General features: G+C 41.6%; 1 protein-coding gene across 2 annotated transcripts in view; it reads right to left on the reverse strand.

Moving 5' to 3' along the window:
* Positions 1–6,159: 6,159 nt before the first annotated feature.
* The window catches only part of MED20 (mediator complex subunit 20), a 28,697-nt gene continuing 19,565 nt past the window's right edge, over positions 6,160–15,291 (reverse strand). Inside the window, exons 5-6 of one of the 2 annotated variants that reach the window (XM_015572215.1) lie at positions 12,192–12,273; positions 6,160–6,255 (exon numbers count right to left, since the gene is read on the reverse strand). The gene's annotated coding sequence lies outside the window, so the exon portion shown is untranslated. Of the gene's footprint in view, positions 6,260–12,191; positions 12,274–15,291 lie in introns of both variants that reach the window. The other variant, XM_006776332.2, reaches the window with a different exon arrangement.

The following is a 15,291-nucleotide window of genomic DNA, read 5'->3' on the forward strand; positions in this document are numbered from 1 at the left end:
TCCCGATCCACCCTGCTCTGTGCATGACAGGGGGCGGCGCCCCAACTCCCCAATCAGCCCTGCTCTGAGCCCGACCAGGGGCTGCACCTAGGGATTGGGCCTGCCCTCTGCCACCCGGGAGCAGGCCTAAGGCAGCAGGTCTTTATCTCCCGAGGGGTCCCAGACTGCGAGAGGGCACAGGCCGGGCTGAGGGAACCCCTTTTCCCCCCGAGTGCACAAGGCCTCTAGTGCTATCTAATAAAAGCCTAATATGCAAATCAACTTAACAGCAGAATGACCAGCTGCTATGACACACACTGACCACCATGGGGAAGACAACGCAGGAGCTGCCCCCAGCCTGCAGGTCCCAGGCCATCCAAGGCGGGTGCCAGCAGTGGCCCAACTGATCGCCCTGCTGGTGACCCCACAGATCAACCCTGATCGCCGGCCAGGCCTAGGGACCTACCCCTGCACGAATTTCATGCACTGGGCCTCTAGTCTATAATAATAAAAGGGTACTATGCTAATTAGAGCAGACGTCTTCCAGACAAAGCTGCAGCAGCTGCCTGAGGCTCAGGCAAGCGGCGGATGGCAGCTGCCACTGCCAGGCCCGGCCAGAGGCTCCAGCAAGCGGTGGATGGTGGCTGCCGCTGCGAGAGCCAAGACTCAGGCAGCCGTGGTGGCCGGCAGTGGCAGAGGTATGATGGGGGTGTTGCCTTCCCCTGATTGCCCCAGTTGCCTCCTGCAGAGGGAGGCCAGAGGCAGCAGCAGTGAGGGAGTGATGGGGGAGGTGCCTTACCCTGATCGGCTGGTTGCCTCCCCCTGGGGAGCAGGCCTAAGCCATCAGTAGGACATCCCCTGAGGGCTCCCAAACTGTGAGAGGGGGCAGGCTAGGCTGAGGGACCACCTCCAGTGCATGAATTTTCGTACACTGGGTCTCTAGTAGTTAATATAACCTACTTAGAGTCAATGAGTGTTAAGTACGTAGTTATTGATCAAGTGATAGGCTCTTCATGGACAGGCAAGCAGAGGTGTTGCCTGCTATTTACTCAGTTTTATGACATTTGGAGCAGTGTAAACAGGGGGAAACACTGGATTTGAGGTTTTTATAAAAATAATCTCCTATTGATTTTTGTCTAGGAGTGACTTTTATTTTGTTTTGTTTGTTTTTTCCTAACATATTTTTATTGATTTCAGAGAGCGGGGAGAGACATAGAAACATCAATGATGAGAAGGAATCATTAACTGCCTGCCTCCTGCACGCCCCACACTGGTGATCATGTGGGGATCGAGCCCGCAACCCAGGAACGTATCTTGACCAGGAATTGAACCATGACCTCCTGGTTCATAGGTCGATGCTTAACCACTGAGACATCCCGGCTGAGCCAAGGGTGACTTTTAAATAGTCTAATATGCTGAAGTGCTTTCTGACCAAATCTATTCTAGTAAAAACACTTGCTCTCAATTTTCAGCATAAATAAAGACAATGAGAATAGATTAGATAGGTGGTTTAACTGTAGCATAACTTCATAGCTTTCAAGTGGAATGTTTAAAAATGTTTGCTTCATCATTTCTTGCCATCAGGAAGAAAACATACTTTAAGCTTCTATATAAAGTTTGATGTTTTTTTCCTTTTTGAAGTCTGAGAAAATGTGTTAATATCTCACAAAATATAACACATAACCAAAAGTTCTTCCAGCTTAAGAAAATAAATATACTACTATGTTTATTGTTTCATGCTTACTTCACAGAAAGGAAATAGCTAACTAGGATATGAAGAAATGCTCAAACTCACTAAGAATAAGAAAATCTAAATTAAAATGAGACATCATTAAATGGCAAAAATTAGAAATGTGGACAATACCAGGAGCTGGGGTGATGGGGAATACCATGCCTATGGGATGTAAACTGATACACCCATTCAACAACCTAACAATACTTATTCCACAATGCCACTGAAAACACTTACAAAACTGTATTGCTTCCTCAGGAAAAGAAAGCACAAACACTGTGAAAGCACAAATATTGAGTCTGTATCACAAAGAAATTCTGAAACACATCCATAATGGACATGTACGAGACTGTTTATTGGTAGCATTGTTTATGGTAGCCTAGGCATCCATCACTATGGGAATAGATGCACACCATGGAATACTATGCTGCAATTAGGACCAATTAGCCAATATACATCCAAAAACATACCTGGCTCTTAAATCAATGCTAAGTGAAGTAGTAAAAATCAGAGCAAGATCTATAGCATTCTTACAGGTAGAATTCTATGGCCAAATTCCACAGTAGTATGACATAATAAGGAATTTTGGAATTAAAGATACATATAGAATCAAAGACATATAGCTAACACATTAGAAAGGGTGCTTGTGGAGTGGGAGAGGAAATTGGGCACAGGAAGGGGGCTGAACAAAGGGCCTTTATTCACCAATGTTAGACTATGCCCAAATCACAGACTATGAAGTCCAAATTCAAAATATTTCATTTATGTATATTAACTTATTCATTTTTTTTAAATTTGTATTTATTGATTTCAAAGAGAGAGAAGAGAAGAAAGAAACATTGATTTGTTGTTCCACCTATTTATGCATTCATTGGTTGTTTCTTATATGTGCCCTGACCGGGAATCAAAACTGCACTTGGCGTGTCGGGATGATGCTTCAACCAAGTGAGCTAACTGGCAGGACCTATTCCATATAAATTTACTAAACACATCAAGTGCCAAGTACTATGCTTAAATATAAACTTTTCTTGTTATTTCTGCTGAAGGTTTTTTTTTAAAAAAAAACAAAACTCAAGAATGTTTTATATGCTTTAAGATAGGTTTCAAATGGAAGTAGAAGGGGAAAGTCATTTAGATTAGAATATAGTATATACTATAGAATAGAATATAGTATACTAGAGGCCCAGTGCACAAAAATTTGTGCACTGGGAGGGGGAGGGGGAGTTCCTCAGCCCGGCCTGTGCCATCTCGCAGTCTGGGACCCCTCGGGAGATAATGACCTGCTGGCTTAGGCCTGCTCCCGGGTGGCAGAGGGCAGGCCCAATCCCTAGGTGCAGCCCCTGGTCGGGCTCAGAGCAGGGCAGATTGGGGAGTTGGGGCGCCGCCCCCTGTCATGCACAGAGCAGGGCGGATTGGGAGGTTGCAATGCCACCCTCAGTCACGCTCAGGGTAGGACCGATTGGGGGGTTGGGGCACTGCCCCCTGTCACACTCAAGGCAGGGTCAATGGGGAGGTTGCGGCGCCACCCCCTGTCACGCACAGAGCAGGGCCCATCAGGGGGGCTGGGGCTCCATACCCTGTCACGCACAGAGCAGGGCCAATCAGGGGGTTGGGGCGCTGCCCCCTGTCATGCACAGAGCAGGGCCCATCAGGGGGTTGAGGAGCTCCCCACTGTCACTCACAGAGTAGGGCCGATAGGGGAGTTGGGGCACCGCCCCCTGTCACACTCAGGGCAGGGTGGATCAGGGGGTTGGGGCACCGCCCTCTATCACCCACAGAGCAGGGCCGATCAGGTGGTTGGGGCGCCGCCACTGTCACACATAGAGCTGCAGGGCGATCAGGGGGTTTGGGCACTGCCCCCTGTCACACTGATCCTGGTGCCAGGAGGCCTCTCAGCTCCACTGATCCTGGTGCTGGGAGGCATATTACCCTTTTACTATATAGGGTAGAGGCCTAGTGCACGGGTGGGGCTGGCTGGGTTGCCCTGAAGGGTGTCCTGGATCACGGTGGGGGTCCCCACTGGGGTGTCTGGCCAGTCTGGGTGAGGGGATGATGGCTGTTTGCAGCTGGACACACACCCTTCAGCGTGGGGGTCCCCACTGGTGTGCCTGGCCAGTCTGGCTGAGGGACTGAGGGCTGTTTTCAGGCTGGGACTGAAGCTCCCAACCGCTCCTTTTTTTCTTTTTCTTTTTTTTAAATTCTGGGCCAGCTTTAGCTCTGAGGCCTCGGCTGCTGAAAACAGGTTTCTGGCCTTTGTTTACCATCTGTATTTGATACAATGTTGCGGTCCGGCTGGCTGAAGCTCTGCTGAGTAAAGCAGGTTTCTGGGTTTTTTTTAGCTTCTTTATTCGCAACACAGTTGCTTAGCGTTGCAGCTGAGAGGCCGGCAAGTCAGGCGGGGAACATTGAAGTTCTCTGTCACTGAAGCAAGCAAGCCTCCCTGTTCGCATCAGCTGCCTGGCTGCCGGCTGCCAACTTGGCTGCCAGTTAATTTGCATATCTTGGCCCTACTCTGTGAGTGACAGGGGGATTAGCCAATGGGAAGGGTAGCGGTCGTACGCCAATTACCATGTTTCTCTTTTATTAGTGTAGATATTCTCCAGTAGGTCCTCAGGTTATGGCGGAGATCCGTTCCTACCACATGACTTAACGCGATTTTCGCCATAAGTCAGAACCCACCTACATAATAAGCACCTACGTCACTCACATGGAGCATATACACAGCAGTAATTAAGTGAAACAGTAAAAAAAAAAAAAATTAAAAGAAAGATAACAATTTCTGACCTTTACTTGTGGTAAATAAATAATAAAAACCATAAAGCACATATGTACATACATCGAAATGATGGAACTTTTTTTATATAAATAAATGGGAGATGGCAATGTAACCACGAAACGACGTACATCGAGTCTGACGTAACCTGAGGACTGCCTGTGGTATGAGAAAATCATCATTCTTAAAACAGATTAATTTTATAGCATAAAAATTTATACGTACAATTTTTCCATCAAATATAAACACATCTTGAAATTCTTTAAAATGACAAAATTAAATAAAAAGTTGAAATACAAAAAGAAATCTAAAGCCCTACAAAATTTCATTGTCACATTTCAGTTCACAGCTAAAACATTTTTTCTCATGGCTCTCAAGTGTGAGACAATTTTTTAAAAAATTTTTCTACTTTATTTGTTCTATGAAATTTCCCACAAAAAACTATTTCAACTGCTCCAGGAACACTTCTTGCCAGATTTCTGTTTTCTAAAAGATTTCACAAGCCGAATGCTGGCTGTCAATGTAGGTGTTGCAGCTAATATGGCTCATTACACAGCACTGCTAACAAAATTAACACATTCAGTGAATAGTAACATATCTATTCCACAGAAAATGATGCTTTTCCCCCAAATTACCTATTCCCCTTTTTTCACAAACCCCAAATGTTAATTAGTATACATGATAATATTAGTAAACAAAACCAATAGCAACTCATAGGACATCATGTGTCTAGCGCTCTAAAATTATAACTCTTCAGTATTTTATTCTTTAACCCTTTGCGATTCAATTTTATTTTTGGAATTCAAACAGTCTGGTCCAAATTAATTGACGGGATTGAATGTTGAACCGGTTTGCGGTGTCGACCTCAGCTCGACGTTGGACCTGCTCATAGCGCCTGGTCTGTCGAGTCAGCCTCCATGTTGGACCGAAAAGGGTTAATACTAAGTGTTAGTAGGTGGGAGGATCAAAGCTGAAGAACAGGAATGGTTGGGCTAACCATCCACACTACTGGAAAAACCAAAGTCACTTGATCTGTCAGTGGGGTCTGAAGAATCATCATCGTACATAATAAAGACAACACAGGCTTACAAACAATAATAGAGACTGACCAGCATGGCTCAGTGGTTGAAGTTCAACCTATGAACCAGGAGGTCAAGGTTTGATTCTCGGTCAGGGCACATGCTCGGGTCGGGTTGTGGGCTTGATCCCCCAGTGAAGGGCGTGCAGGAGGCAGCCAATCAATGATTCTCTCTCATCATTGATGTTTCTATCTCTCCCTCTCCCTTCTTCTCTGAAATCAATTTTTTAAAAAAGAAGATAATGTATTTTCATTGAATAACCTATAATAAAAGCATAATGTGCTAATTAGACCAGACGTCCTTCCAGATGTCATTCCGGACAACCTTCCAGATGAAGCCATAGCGGTGGGCGGGGGCCGAGCCCCTTGAACAAATTTTATGCATCGGGCCTCTAGTAGTTAATATTGAGCTTACTATGTGTCAGTCACTGTTCTTAACATTTTATATGCATTATTTAATTAATCCTCACCACAACCCAATGAACTAGGCACTATTATTTTCTCCATTTTACAGATCATTTTTCAAATCAAATGTAAGCTTTTTCTCATTACCTTTGAAACCTCCACCAAATGGCCTCAACTTCCCTCTGTTCCCTCTTTGTTGCCATTCCAGACATTTCTGACTCAAAAATATGACTGATGTTTCTCACACAAATTAATCAGTTCTCTTCTCTGGCCAACCTCCTCCTCCTTCTCCCTTACAAGCACAAAAAAATTCCTTCATGAAGATGCTCTCTTAACTCATTCCTTACATGCTTATTAAAAGTAAAGAATATAGAAGTATCTACACCAGCCGTGGGCAAACTACGGCCCACGGGCTGGATCCGGCCCGTTTGAAATGAATAAAACTAAAAAAAAAAAGACCGTACCCTTTTATGTAATGATGTTTACTTTGAATTTATATTAGTTCACACAAACACTCCATCCATGCTTTTATTCCGGTCCTCCGGTCCAGTTTAAAAACCCATTGTGGCCCTCGAGTCAAAAAGTTTGCCCACCCCGATCTACACTAATAAAAGGGTAATATGCTAATTAGACCAGACATCTTCCAGACAAAGCCATGGTGACGGGGGCCAAAGCAGAGGTGGTTAGGGGCAATCAGGCTGGCAGGGGAGGGCAGTTAGGGGCATCAGGCCGGCAGGGGGAGCAGTTAGGGGGCAATCAGATCTGCAGGCAGGTAGGCGAGCAGTTAGGTCCCGGATTGCAAGAGGGTGCAGGCTGGGCTGAGGGACCTCAACCCCCACCCCGTGCACGAATTTCGTGCACTGAGCCTCTAGTAGAGTATAAAAAGTGGTTATCTCCCCCGCAAAAAGGGAATACCTCAATAACAGTCCTTAACATTTTACAAAAATAGGAATATACTATACATATCATTCTATAATGTGACTTTTAAAAAATAACTTTACAACGGACATCTTTCTACATCAGCATATAGAGATCCACTGTATTCTTATATTTAAATATATTTTTATTGATTTCAGAGAGGAAGGGAGGAGAAGGAGAAACATCAATGATGAGAGCGAATCATTGATTGGCTGCCTCCTGCACGCCCCCTACTGGGGCTCGAGCCTGCAATCTGAGCATGTGCCCTTGACCAGAAATGAACCTGGGACCCTTCAGTCCACAGTCCGACGCTCCATCCACTGAGCCAAACCGGTTAGGGCTCCACTGTATTCTTAACAACTTAGTGGCATTCCACTGTGGAGATCTATCATACATAATTTAACAAGTCCCTAAGTGAGGAACTTCATTTTTCACTATAACAAACAATGCTATAAAGAAAAGCTGCACTACAGTTTCCATGCAAGTGTATGAATATTTTCCATAGGACAAATTTCTAGAAGTGGAATTACTTGGTCACTGGGTTCACACATTTTAAAATCGAATAGGCATTGTTAAATTTAGCTCCAAGGAAACTTACATTCCCACCAACAGTGTGTGAAACTCCCAATTTTCCCACATCCTCATTCATTACTGGCTATCGTCAACTTGTTTAATCTTTCAATCTAATAGGCAAAAAACAGTAATTATATGTTTTATTTTATATTTATTTAAATGATTAGGATTACTGACTTTACAGCTTAAATAGATTTTTGAATTTATTATTAGTTGTAAATTAAGCTGAACTGCCTATAAAAATAAAAAGTATTCAAGAAGCACATTAACAATATAACTGGGGAGACTGGTAATGTCTAACCAATTTGGGATTTTTAGCATGGAGTAGACAATGAAGTCAACCACAAATGGTTTGATTTCTTCATAAAAGCACATATCTTTCAAGTGAAATGCATTGCTGTCGGTTCTTCAAGCTATGCCATACATTTTAGAAATGTTTCTTTTAAAAGAGTATATTCAATTCCATAGTCATATATTAACTTTTTCATCTTTACTCATAACATCTCTTTGTGTGATCAGTCCACTCAATTTTTTATATGTTGCTTATTAAGCTGACCTTTGACCTTTTATCTAATTACACTCTTAAAGCAAGAATGTAATTAGTATCTAGCCACGAACTCCCAACATAATTAGGACAATAATATAGGTTGTTGTATTAGAACATTAAAAGAAGTAAATGTGAGGAAAACATATAGACCCACGTACGCTATGAATGCTTACACAAATGCAATGTCCTTGAATGCTGATGCACTGTCAAAGGCTAGATGTCTATGATTATAATGCTACTTGCAATGATGGCTTAACTGAGCTATTCACACACTTTCTCACCTGATTTTCTTTGTGGCCACCTCCACACAACAATTTTTTGTCAGGAGGACTTTAATTCTAACAGGGACTCTGACCTTATTATCCTAATAAATTAGTATCTCTAACTGCAAAAATAAGTACCACAAATTATCTAGCACACTAGAAAGGTTTTGGCTCAAAACTAATAAATCACTAAACCCATCTCTACCATTCCTTTAATTCTCAATTAAAATTATATTCCTCACTACACAAACTGATCCTTACAACTTTTGCCAAAGTCTTTCTTGCTACTTTAATATGCCCACATGGCCTATCCAAGTGAGCGCATGACAGATACTACACATCACCTTTCTCATGTGTCAGAGACTGGAAGAGATAGGCCAGGGGGCAGGAAAGAGCAGAACACCAATGTGACAGAGTGCTAAAACCAAGCAATAAATCATCTTTCAGTCACTCACGGCTGCACTTTGGAAAAGCTGATACAAAGCAGGGCCTATCATTCCTTTGGAGGAATACAAGTGTCCTATGAAAGTACTTTCCTAACGCAGAGCAACAGTGCTGCCCTGCCACCCCTCGCATAACAGGCCCAGCAAAAGAAGGACGGTTGGGTTCTAAAGACAATGACAAGAAGCTCTGTATTCTGACAATGGGAGGGACCAGTGAAGATCAGCTTTCTGGGCTGTAAACTATGCCAGACTGTTCTGCTAATCCTCCCCAAATCCCACAACGTTGGGGTGGGGGTGGGGACAGAATAGAAAAGTCCAAAGTTGAATCAAGGACTTGCTCTGGATTACAGGTCATAACACTCCTACTTAAATGTGGGGGGAGGGGAAGGTGCAGGGAAGGGACATATACAAAAGCCTGCATTTATTAAAAACACAAAAATAAATTTTAGCCTTGATCCTGCTGATGTGCTAACCAACATCTGCCCCCAGTCACTTGCCAGCCATGCTGCACGGAAGGCACAGAGTGGCAGGCGTTCTCACACAGGGAGACTGGAAGAGATGCTACTAGAGTGTAAATTACTAATTAGCTCAGTAGAAGACAAAGAGAGAAAATACCTGTCACAGGATGCCGTTTACAACATGACACACAATAAAAACAACCCTGCACATTTCAGAAGAGCACCTTACTTTTCAGACTTCCATTAACATGTAAATGGCAAAGGAACAGTATTATAGTCTTTAAAAACTGCCCATGCCTCAGAAACAATAATGTCTGACTGGGAAGAATGCTTTCCAAATAATTTGTAATTTTATCACCTTATGAAAGCAAAGTGTTTTTAATTATTACAATCAACTGTAATAAGAAGCTATATTTCATCAGTTTGATGATCACTTAAAATGGGGGAAAGGAAAAAAGGCTTACAAGTGCTGTATTTTACATCTGTCAGAATACAGCTAATAGTCCTTTCACTAATATCAGACAGGGCTCATTCTGCAGGACATTTCTTTACCAAAAGGACAAGCTACCATTTTAACAATAAAGACTGAGAATGACCGGGAAGGTGGCAGTGGAGATGGGGTCAATTAAATCTCCTTATATGACAGCTGAAAAGACACCCAAAATTTAGGTTATTTGGGGGGAGATAATAGAATGTTACAATATTTCTACTCATTTCCTTACCATAAGGCAAACCTATGTATGAATTGCAACCAATGGTCTTATACATTTTCCACTTAGATCTTTTCCATCTCCTAGAAGCTACAAAAGGATCTTCAGAATACATCTTAGGCATGGTGTTGAACAGCCCTGTGGCTCCTGTTTTCACATAATAACCTCCCATACATCACCAATACTTAGCAAATCCTGAGGACCCACTCATGTGTGAGCACACCATGCCAGGTCCCCAACAGAGGGGTACACCATGACAGTTTTTACTGATGTGGGAGGGGCCAACAAACTCATCATTCATAGGTAAAATAATGTTTTTCCAAATAGAATGAAGAAAACAAACCATAATAGCACAAAATCCACTCTGATTCCTTTGCTTCACATGCTTGACTAAAATAAAATTCATACCAACTTGCTGGTACACTCAAGACATTCTTCCCCTTCTCTTTTAAATATTAAGGCCTTCATATCCATTTCATTTTAAAATTTACTTGTTTAGAAATACCCAAGTGAGATAAAACGAAAACAACTGGTGATTTTAAATAAGGGTATACAGAAGTTCCCTGTACCATTTTTGTAACTTTTCTGTAAGTCTAAAACATTAAAAAAAAATTTAAAAGTCACCCAAAAAAATCAAGTTATTAACCACACATATTCTCTAATAGGCTTGTCAAGTTTCAACCAGTTGACAACTTAGCTCATGCTAGGCACTTAGTAAACACTAATTATTAGGTGTCTTTTTAAAAGAATGGATCATTTGTACCAAATGAATCACTGGGTGGGGGATGCTGATAATGGGGGAGGCTATGCATGTGTGCGGGCAGAGGGTAAATAGTAAATCTCTATACCTTTCCCTCAATTTTGCTGTGAACCTAAAACTGCTCTAAAAAGATAGTCTTGCCCTGGCTGGGTGGCTCAGTTGATTGGAGCATTGTCCCACACACCAAAGAAGGTTGCGGGTTTGATTCCTGGTCAGGACTCATTCCTAGATTGCAGGTTCGATCCCTGGGCAGGGCACATACAAGGCAACCAATTGATGTTTCTCTCTCTCTCTCTCCAAAAAATAAAAAATAAAAAAATAAAAAATAAAATAAAAGTCAATAAACATATCCTTGGGTGAAGATAAAAAAATTAAAAAAATAATAAAGTTTTAATTTTATAAAAATGAATGCATCATTTTACTTAACCAAATTAAAGCATGCATAAATGTACTTAGTATATTATCTATACAGGCAAACAAACAGATGATAGTAAAAAGTCAGCAAGAGTCTGACAAGATATTGCTTAGGGATATCTGCATTGAATTCTGAGTTCCATTTTTCTTCAATGGCAACAATCTTATAACTACAAACCTGTAGGATATATAACAAGTCCAGGGCCCTTTTCTAGCTAAAAATATGAACAGGTAACCATTAATCCGCAATGCTATTAGGCATTTTTTTTATTGTTTTTGAGTCATTTTGTCTTATAAAAACAAGTTTATAATGAAAAATTAGGAGTATGTTAAGAACCTTGATGTAATCTTTGCATTAGATATAACCCTTAGGGTGTTTGTCTCAGGTTCCCCATCTAGAAAGGACCTGAGAAACAGTTAATAGCAGAACCAAAGGGATAATTTAAGGATTGGCGAACAAGACACATTAAGGGATTAAAATAAACCAGCACTGTTTAATCTGGGGAAGAGCACGGTAAAGGATAACTTCACAACCGTCAGTAGAGACAAAGCACAATGAATCAGAGCACACACTTTGCCAGCAAAATGCCAACGTTGGAATCCTATCCCCCACCACTTGGTAGAAATTTCCCTTATAAACTATTTTAAAAAAAAGATTAACTGTATCATTTAGTTACTTCTTGGCAAAAGAAAAACTCCAAATGTTACTTGTACTAAAAGATTATCTGAGTATAACCTTGGGCAAATCACTTAATCTCAGGGAGCCTCTATTTCTTCACCTGTAAAATGGGAACAGGAACAGTGCCAATCTCATAGAACTGATGTGAGGAGTAAATGAGTTATAATCTATGAAGAGTGTACAACCATGTCTGACACAGAAACACTATAGATGGCAGCTACAATTATTAAGTTTATGAAGAACTAGCATCTTCTTAATACTTTAATAAGCAGATCTTTTTACTCAAAAATCGAGAATGGGGCCAGAGAACAAATGTAAATATAATATTAAGTATGTGCTGGTTAGATAGAAAGCAGACTCTCCTTATAGAGAATATAATTAAATGCTGGAAAAGATTATCTACAAAGGCTGCCACAGTACCTATGAAGATTTATGAAAATAGAATAAATTTTTATCTACCTGGAATGATTTAAGTGGGATATTGACTGAAGTTGCTGGATAAACTAGAGGTCCTTTCAAGTTTTCGTCCCATCCAAAGAATCTACAATTAACCAGAAAGACATTTAATTATGTACAACCTACTTATTCAAATCTGAATAAGCTTAAAAGTTTTTGCTTAGCAAATACGAGTATAAACAAAATAAAGTTAACTTGAATAGAATTCTACTTGATGAACAAATGAAATAAAGCTTAAATTTATCACCAGAATTATTACTGATAAATAGTAGCAGCTGAACTAAAAGATTATCCATTTTCAGTTTTAGGAGTGTCAAGTAAGAAATAACCATTCACAGAGAATTGATGATTTAGCACACTATGGCAGCAGACAGAAACAAAAGACAGGACTGAGCCAGACTCCTCTCCTTGGTGGTTCTTATACCTTATATTTTCTTCTTTATCAAGATTATTAAGTCTAAAATAATTTATGTAAGAACACAAGTATAAAACAATTACATTATTAAAATGGCAATACCATTTTACTAGCAATTCCAGCCCAAACACATCTGTAAAGAAGGAAATTCTCACACACACATCTCACAGAAACACACACCTCATACTCTTCAGCTTGAAAGTTAATATTTAAGATTAATCTTCTTGAAACTTAGCAGCAAAAACAGTAATTTTTTGAAATTCTGTTAAAGTGCTAAATCAATCTAGTCACCTTGAACACCTGCTTAACAGAATCCAAAATCCATGAATAGTTAGCAGCTGAATTCAGAAAGATTTAAGATTCTAAGTTATTTATATATATTAACAACCAATGTTTTTAATATCCACAAATCAAAATTGAATCGTTGCTATTACAAATGCCTTTAACCCAATCTTTGCTTTTCCACAAACACCCACAAAACAGTAGTACTCCAAAAACTTTACCTGCCTTTGAAAAAATTCTTTGTGTATCTCAATGTATACTAATGAAATAACCTCAAATAAGATTCTCAAGAACAGTTTGCACTTTCTAAAGTAAATTATAGTCTATCCTTTAGCACCATTAAGTATAATCATTCATATTCTTAGCTAAATGTAAGACCTTCAGACTAAAAATCATCCAGATACTCAGTAAGAATAACCTACATTTTGTCCCAAATTTCTTATCTTCCTTTAATTTTCCAAAGTGTCTTAAAAATAAAAATCTTCTGTAAAGTTAATATTAATATTGTCTTTCTTTATTCACACCTACAAAATAGGAGAGGCAGTGAGCTGTCCAAGGCTCCAGCTTGCATTATATTACAGAAGTTTTCTCCATGATAAAAATTACTCATAAATTCATTATTTAACCAAAAAGGTAAGTCCCACTCCAAAATCCTCCACTACTCTACAAATCTCCCTTTCTTTATTTGATTTTGCTAAATGGATGCTACACTATGAAATGTCCCACACAAAGCTAAAGGCAGCTCAGGAACTCAAAGCCCTCACTGCCCTGATTTAAATCTCTTCCTCGGCAAACTTCCCTGGTTGGTCATTTGCCTTTTTCTGAAATGATTTTTCAGTATTCTCCAGCCACCAAACACAGCTAGGTGGAAATCTGGTTATTTATCAAAACAAAAAGATCTTCATCTGTATCTCACGAACAGTGGGCTCGCCACTGAAAATGAAAATGCTGTGGATAAAGCGCTCTGCTTGCCCAGTGCCAGTCAGGTACAACACAGCACGATCACATCACACAGGCACAGGCACCCTGTTAAAAAAAAAATGCACCCCGTTTTCCCAAGATCACAACCCCGGTGAAATGCAGAGGTTTTCAGCACCGAGTTGATGCTTTATCATTCAGACAAGAACAGTGTCGAATCAAATGAGTCTCATCTCTTCAAAGTGGACATAAGTCCAATTAAAAACAATGAAAGGTAGAAGCAGATTCAAAATTCCTTGGAGAGAGAAAGAGGTTTCTGAAATTTCCTACTTTTATGGACAAAAGGACTCGAGACAGTTTCAACACAGTTCTCTTCTCGACAAAGAACTCCTCCCCACTCGACTTAGTTTTTACCCCTACCTCTGGGTCTCTTTTCACTCACCATGGTTCCTCCTCTTCTGCACCAAAGGCTCCCTACACTCGATCCTTCCCTGCGGCCTCTGTGCCCTGACCCAGGCAGCCCTTCTGGAGTCTCTCCCCCCAACATGCACACCTGACTCCCCGCCTCGGCACCATACCCCAGGTCTGCATTCATCAGGATGCCTCTGGTTTTCCTGAACCTGTTCTCTTCCCTTACTCCCCTTCTCATCATTTACATCCCGGGCCCTTCTCTGCCTTGCTCCTCTCACCCTCCGCTCTCAGCCCCATCTCTTCACTATTTTCACCTCGGATCTTGCTGAACCTCAACAATTAGCACCATCCCGCAATTACCCTGTCCCACACCGCCATCACTTCTTACTCCCGTCCTCTCTTTTCTTTCAGCCTTTCTGGTCCCCGAGTTGTCCTATAAACGCCCTAGCTCTCATCTCTGTGTCCTTGCACCCTTCCACTACGCTCTTATTCCTAACTCCACCTGGTACTAGTCCAGTGTTTCATTCACCCTCTTGCACTTTCGAGAATTTACACCCATTGCCCACCACTAACCCGTTACCTTTCTTAGAACCTCACAGTTCCCACCCACCGCCAGTCCTGGTCCTTCAGCTCATCTCGCTCTGCACTAGTTCACACCCTCGTCACGTCTGGCTCTTAATCACTCTCTCTCCTCTGCTCCCAACTACTACCCCAGCCCTGCCTCTCCTCGCAGCCCTGCCTCTCCTCGCCTCCCACTTCCAACTCTAACCTCAGCACCCATCACCCCACCACCATCCTCTGCAAAGCTTTCCCCTTCAAACCCTTGCTCTTACACCTAAGCCCAGGATGCCTCTTCCAAACCCGGGTCTTCCTAACCTCGTTCCTTGCCCGGCTTCCTTAACACCCTCCCTGGTTCCTGCCTCCTTTCTACCTCCTAGGCTGGCTAGTCTCCTGCCTTCGCACCCTTTCTCCCCTTAATCCTCATGTCATTCTTAGACCGGTTCCCCGCAACCGCCCCGCAAGCCTTCCTTCCTCTCTCCTCCTCAAGGCTTTTACCCAAACCCAGTCGTCGCCCAC

Source organism: Myotis davidii, unplaced genomic scaffold (genome assembly GCF_000327345.1).
Source record: "Myotis davidii unplaced genomic scaffold, ASM32734v1 scaffold167, whole genome shotgun sequence".
In the NCBI taxonomy this organism is placed as follows: domain Eukaryota; kingdom Metazoa; phylum Chordata; class Mammalia; order Chiroptera; family Vespertilionidae; genus Myotis; species Myotis davidii.